The 6,506-nt window shown below is 38.1% G+C and overlaps 1 long non-coding RNA gene across 1 annotated transcript in view; it reads left to right on the top strand.

The window, feature by feature from the left end:
- Positions 1-4,118: 4,118 nt before the first annotated feature.
- The window catches only part of LOC137084708 (uncharacterized), a 34,405-nt gene continuing 32,017 nt past the window's right edge, over positions 4,119-6,506 (top strand). Inside the window, exons 1-2 of the long non-coding RNA XR_010906783.1 lie at positions 4,119-5,923; positions 6,136-6,227. This is a non-coding gene — a long non-coding RNA (uncharacterized lncRNA). The remainder of the gene's footprint in view (positions 5,924-6,135; positions 6,228-6,506) is intronic.

The raw sequence follows: 6,506 nt of genomic DNA, 5'->3' as shown, positions 1-6,506 counted from the left end.
TCCGGCGAATTTTTAAGTTTATCTTGATCGTTATACCTTTGTGAGTACAGTCTATAGAAAAAAATCTGAACCGGATTGGTGCTTGCAACGCGGAGTTATTACCGTTAATGCCCAGAGCCCCCACTCAACTAAAACGGCAGCTTTGGGGGCATAAACGTAAAGGGTGTCTTTGTGCCTCTTAACACACACAAAATGCAATTAAAATGTCTGTTCAACATGAACAGGGCCCTTACATGACAACGAGATGTGTTTAGCCACTTAGCCATTGTTTAAATTCACCTGTTTTAGCCGGCTAGCTGTGTCTCGCGCTGGAGTCCCATGCAACTCCGTTGTAGCTGGAAAAATAGTCCAGTGGGGAAGAGCGTCGTGTTTATGAAGAGGATCTGCTCATCGGCTCGTCGGTCCTCAGTATTGAACGTGTCCGAGAGAAACAGTTTTCGATTCTGTCCTGCTGATCCGAGGGCCGCTGCTCGTTCAGTTACTCGCACATGCTCAGTATCAGCGGTTCAGTTCATCAAATCTCTCAGCAAAACATGACTCAGTTCAGTGAACGGTTGGAGTTACAACATATAATTCAAGACATTAGTTTATTTCTATTCGGAAGGACTGTCACTCATGTCAGAAAGTGAGTAACTAAAGTAACTTGTGTGATCAGCGATGATTTGAGACACAAACCGTTTGGAACGATTTGGTGAACTGGTTCGCCCGGTTCACTAAAAAGAACCGGTTAAAAAGAACCGGTTAAAAAGAACAATTCATTCATGGCCAGACATCACTAGAGTGATGATCCGATCGGGCTCACGAGTGAAGAAGAAATGGTTTGCGTTTGTGCCTTTCTGAATTGTGAAAATTTGCAGCTAACACTTGACTAACTTACACAGACACAACACAGCCGGGCCGGTTGAAGAAAAATGCCATTCTCTGGTTAAAGACGGGTGCAACCACTGTGGAGGTAATGTAAACTTTATTTATCCTTCCATTTTTGGGCACACACGGCTTAAAGGGGGGGGGGGGGGGGGGGAATGCTGTTTCATGGATACTGAGCTTTTTACACTGTTAAAGACTTGGATTCCCATCCTAAACATAAACAAAGTTTCAAAAACTAATGTTGGATGTTTGATGGAGTATTTCTGTGTCAAAAATACTCCTTCCGGTTTCTCACAAGTTTCAGAGAGTTTTTTTCGAGTATGGGTCGGCTTGATGTTACTAGAGCGGAAGGTCCTTGTATGGGCCGTACGCGAGATACAGCTAGCCTTCTAACACACTGTTTAGATGAATTTAAACAATGGCTAAGTGGCTAAACACATCTCGTTGTCATGTAAGGGCCCTGTTCATGTTGAACAGACATTTTAATTGCATTTTGTGTCTGTTAAGAGGCACAAAGACACCCTTTACGTTTATGCCCCCAAAGCTGCAGTTTTAGCTGAGTGGGGGCTCTGGGCATTAACTGTAATAACTCCGCGTTGCAAGCACCAAACCGGTTAGGTTTTTTTTCTATAGACTGTACTCACAAAGGTATAACGATCAAGATAAAGTTAAAAATTCGCCGGAGTTGTCCTTTAAGAGTCAATGATTGGACCATTATTGCAGTGATTATTGTGTTTCTAGCATATGTTTGGCATCAGTTATTCTAACCATTATTGACTCTGTGTGTAGCTTTTCATTTCTTAAACAACCATGTAGGAAGACACATCATGGCTATATTTCATTGACAGTATTGACAATGTCAAGATGAAAAGTTACACATTCCAACGCTATCTAACGACCAATTCTTATTTATTTTATGAGGTGGCTAATTTGTACGAATTTGTATGAACTCACTCGGTTTAGGTTTAGGGGCATGGTTAGGTCATACAAATTGGGCAACTCGTAAAATATGTACGATTTAGCAAAAATCATATGAATTCGTATGAGTGAGGTTGTACAATCCATCAATTAGGGTTAGAAGATCTGATGCCAAACATATATCATGCTAGCCTAGAAATCTAAATGCACCCTAGCAGCAGCAAATCTAATCTGCCCGCGAGTGTCGTCTAGCAACTCTCAATACACTTTTGAGCTGTAAACGCCAAACTCTGGTGGGGCCAATCACATCGTGTATAGAGTCGGTGGGTGGGGCTTAACATAATGACGACGGCCGAGTTGCGTTTGCGTGCTTCTAGTGAACACAGAAACTGGCGAACGGCAGTCTTTCGAATCAGCTTTACCCTTCTTATCATTCTTAAGAAGGGAAGATGTGTTCGGAGTTTTGCAGACTGGATACACCGAAAGTTTAATCTTTCAACTAGCTCTGGTTGGTTGTACGCTATCCTATATCGCGTGCAGAGGGAGTTTGAAAGACATCCGTTTATTCCGCCCCTCGGATTGAACCCTGTCAATGGTGAGTTTCCAGACCAAACATCTTGATGTGGGTCTGGCTTGTCAGGCTAATATCATGCTAGAAAAATAATAATCCCTGCAATAATTATCCAATCATTGACTCGTAATCATTTGCCAATTTAGATCCAAACAGTGACCTTTTTTTGTCTGAGGAGTGTATATTATATTAACAATTGTTACACATTCTTACACAACTATGAAATTTTACACCTTGCACTTTTCCTTAGTTTCAGTTTTAATTTAATTTACTTTATTGGAGCCCCACACATGACATGCAGGTAATATTGTGGTGGTTACGAATTTAACGAATTGATTCCTATGACTTAATAATATGTCAGCATGTTTTACTAATTTGTTCCATCGTTTGGAGTAAATTATTACTTTTAAAATTGATTTGTTCCCTCATTTTACTAAATCGGGGGCATGTTGTCCCTTTTGTAGTTAAACCAAATAATGGTATGAATTAGTTCAACAATTTAATAAAATCACACTGTAAAAAATAAAGCTACTGGCAGCTTATTACCTGGACATTATCCAGTAATTTTACAGACATTTCCATTAAACCTAAAACAATGAAGTTCAAAATACAGATAAAATACCTTTAAAAAAATATGTAAAAAAAAAGTACATTATGCCCTATTTTTATGGAGTGCAGGGAATGACTTAAGTTGTGGGAATTATTTCTTAATTCATGGCCATGATTTACTAAATCAATAGCAGAAATTCTTAATTCATGGCCACGTTATATATATATGTAGAAAACAGCACAAATACTGCTAAAATGGGTTAAAAGAAGATGCATTTAAATTACAGTTAAATTCTACTGCCAAAATTGTGTCAGAAAATGTCAGCAGGTTCTCAACCTAATCTTGGGGTTCGTAGTACTTCAAGGCACTTAATGTGGCTTAATGGTACTTGATGGTCAGTTATTGCGGTTTCAAAGGTTAAACTTGTTGAGATGCACATTTTCTGGATTTCTGAAAGGTTTAGGATGGCTCTCAGACTTATCTAATGCAGTGGATAAGCTTGGGTTGTTTCACTAGAGGCATCAGAAAAATCTTTAATTTGCTTTCTTTTTATTTGGCCCGTCCTTTTTTGAGCTGCACTGAAGACATCCTTCACTTTACCATGAGCTAAGTTATGTCTATGTACATGTTCATATTGCCTCTCCGTCTCTGTGTCTGCATTAAAGCCACGGTAGCATTGCATCGTTGATGTTTCGAGAGATGTACAGCCACAGAAATGTAATGAAGATGCTTCAAGTCTTCAAAAAGGGATTGTAAAAAGAAGAAGAATGTAAATGGAAGACGACTGTATCTTACGCATAGGTGTGATGGCTAAAACTCTGTGCCTGATGCAGTTCTTTTCTTTCTGTTTCATGAATGTCAACTTCCTCTGGACACCTGTAGAAAACACACTGGTATATGTTCTCCACCATGTTTCCTGAGGTCTGCTTCTGCTTTAGTATGCATGTGAATGAGCAGAACTCTGTAAATAGAGCTTTACATGTGTGTGTTTTCTGTTTGTGCATGATGGTTTAAAATAGTACATTCCACACAGATCTTGTCGGCCCTATCTGAGGGCCCGGCTGAAAACAATACATGTCTGCCAGCTCTCCGTTCGGACTAAAGCCATATTTGTCTGCACAGGTGTACTGAACAGAATAAAGCTGCATACACTGAAATTATAAAGGTATAATGTTAGTCCAACCCTTTTTTCTTCTTCACTCAAATGCAAGTGGACATTGAATTTTGGTACAATGGCGACACCTGGTGGTTAATGTTTGAACTGATGAATTCATTGTGTTTGTCCTCATACTGTCTTTGTCTGATCCAGAATGTAACATTAGCGTGTAGCATTCAACTAAAGATCTGGATGGGTTGATAAAATAATATATACTATGTGTTTGATTATTTTGATCTCCACAATTATGTGGTGAATGTAAAAATTATACATTAATTATATTTTGGAGGTGGCGGACTGGGTTGGGGTTTTAGGAATTTAGGAATGTTGTACCTAAACTGTTAATATTAATCATTATTTTATTTAGGTTAAAGAAAATATTGTGAAATGGCCTTTTTAATAAATGAGGACAATAATGTTGTGAACAAAATATCCCAAGTAATTCGACTGAAAATATAAATGAGTTATGTATTTAAAGTGGGTTGTATTTTAGAGTTTGGAAAACAAGGGTGATAATGTGGCACATTTAATTGTAAAAAGAAAAAGAAAAAAAGAAAAATGTATATAGCCATATTCACTTAATGATAGATCTGTACACTTTGCATGCAGAATATTTAGCTATGTAGTTTGAGACTAGCTTGTTGCAAGCAACCCATAGATTTTAATATACATAATCAAATATGTACAGGACAAATGCATAGAGTTTATGCAATAAAAAACATTTTTGTAATATTTGTGGCATCTTCACTGATTCACAACGTTTCCTAAAAAAATAAACAAGTTATTGCACTGTTAACGTGCTATTGATCAGGCTGTATTAATTTCACCATGTAGCATCAAACAAATGGTACACTTAATTATGAGTGCATGATTTGAATAGACAGACATAAGTATTTTAGCAAAATCAATAGGCCTACTGTTCCAGGTTAGATAATACTGATTACCTTACAATTCTTCAATTTTACCAATTACTTTAAAAGCTACACATTCCAACGCTATCTAATGACCAATTCTTATGTATTTCATGAGGTGGCTAAATCGTACCAATTTGTACGACCTCACTCGGTTTAGGTTTAGGGGCAGGGTAGGTCATTCGTATGAAAATCTTATGAATTCGTACAAGTGAGGTTGTATGAATTCATACAAATTAGCCATCTCATTAAATACATATGAATTTCTGTGAGATCAGGTTGCCCTATCCATCAATTAGGGTTAGAAGAACTGATGCCAAACATATAATGTGCTAGAAACATAATAATCACTGCAATAATGATCCAATCATTGACTCTTAAGCATTTTAGCAAAATCAATATTGTTAGTTAATACTGATTACCTTATTTTTTAATACCCAATATTGCCAATTACTTTACAATTGTTGGTTTTTGCTCCACCAATGAAAATGGTTTCAAAGGAAGCCATGGCAGAAGTACATAACCAGCCAGTGTTCAAAACTATCTGCTTACCCGAGCTCGATTCGATTCGATTCACAACAATAAGCTTGTAATAATGTTTTTAATTCCAGTGGTAGGCTACTGGTGGATTTCCGCGGTAAATTCAAGCATAGCTTGGTGTCATTGCGTTACATGACTCACATCTACAGAGGTAGGCTACACATAAAGAAGGTGTCCCGGTTAGTAGGCTATGTTGTGTGTGAGGATGTTGGAGGTGGAGATCTGTTCTTACTTCACTTGATATAAGTAAACGACGAATAAGAGATTCGCCCGTTATAAAAAGTCTTCGGACTTAAGAGTGGCTACAGAAAAAAAGAGACTTCAACCGGCCAATGCGAAAACAAGGATAAAAGGGCTTTAAAGGTGGCGTGATGAACTCCATGTTTTGAAGGTTTTTTTCACCTGGACAGGTAAGACATTCAATAGTTCATTAGGCTATGTAACAGTAGCACACCTGGTCGCTTATTTTATACAGTTACAGTGTTTTCTTTGTTGTGCCTTTCTCGTATTGCTAAATTCCTCCGCGCTGTGCCGCCGTGCCGAGGCACAAGTAAAGCAATTCCGCCAGTAACTGCAAATTCAAAGAGAGATGGATTTAAACGTTTTTGACCTCACTTTTCAGGACTTGTGCGGCACAACTTGGGAGAAACAGCGATGTCATGTTGGGCAGTGAGTTGTGTATCTTCTCACTAGAGTTCACGGTACGTCTGAAAGGTATACTTCGCTTTCATTGAGCTAAATTGAAATAGTAGCCTATATGCTAAACTTACTTATTAGCCTTACACACACACACACACACACACACACACACACACACGTTGGTATATGTCATGTGGTTACAGGGACTCCATAGGTGTAATGGATTCTATACTGTACAGGCCGTATTCTATCCCCCTACATTTCCCCTGCCCCTAAACCTAACTATCACAGGAAATATTCTGCATATTTAACATTTAAAAAAAAAAAAAAACATTGTTTAGTGTGTTTTTAAAG

This window comes from Pseudorasbora parva, chromosome 8 (genome assembly GCF_024679245.1).
Source record: "Pseudorasbora parva isolate DD20220531a chromosome 8, ASM2467924v1, whole genome shotgun sequence".
NCBI lineage: Eukaryota > Metazoa > Chordata > Actinopteri > Cypriniformes > Gobionidae > Pseudorasbora > Pseudorasbora parva.
Note: the sequence above shows the minus strand (reverse complement) of the source record. Positions and strands in the feature narration are given on the sequence as shown.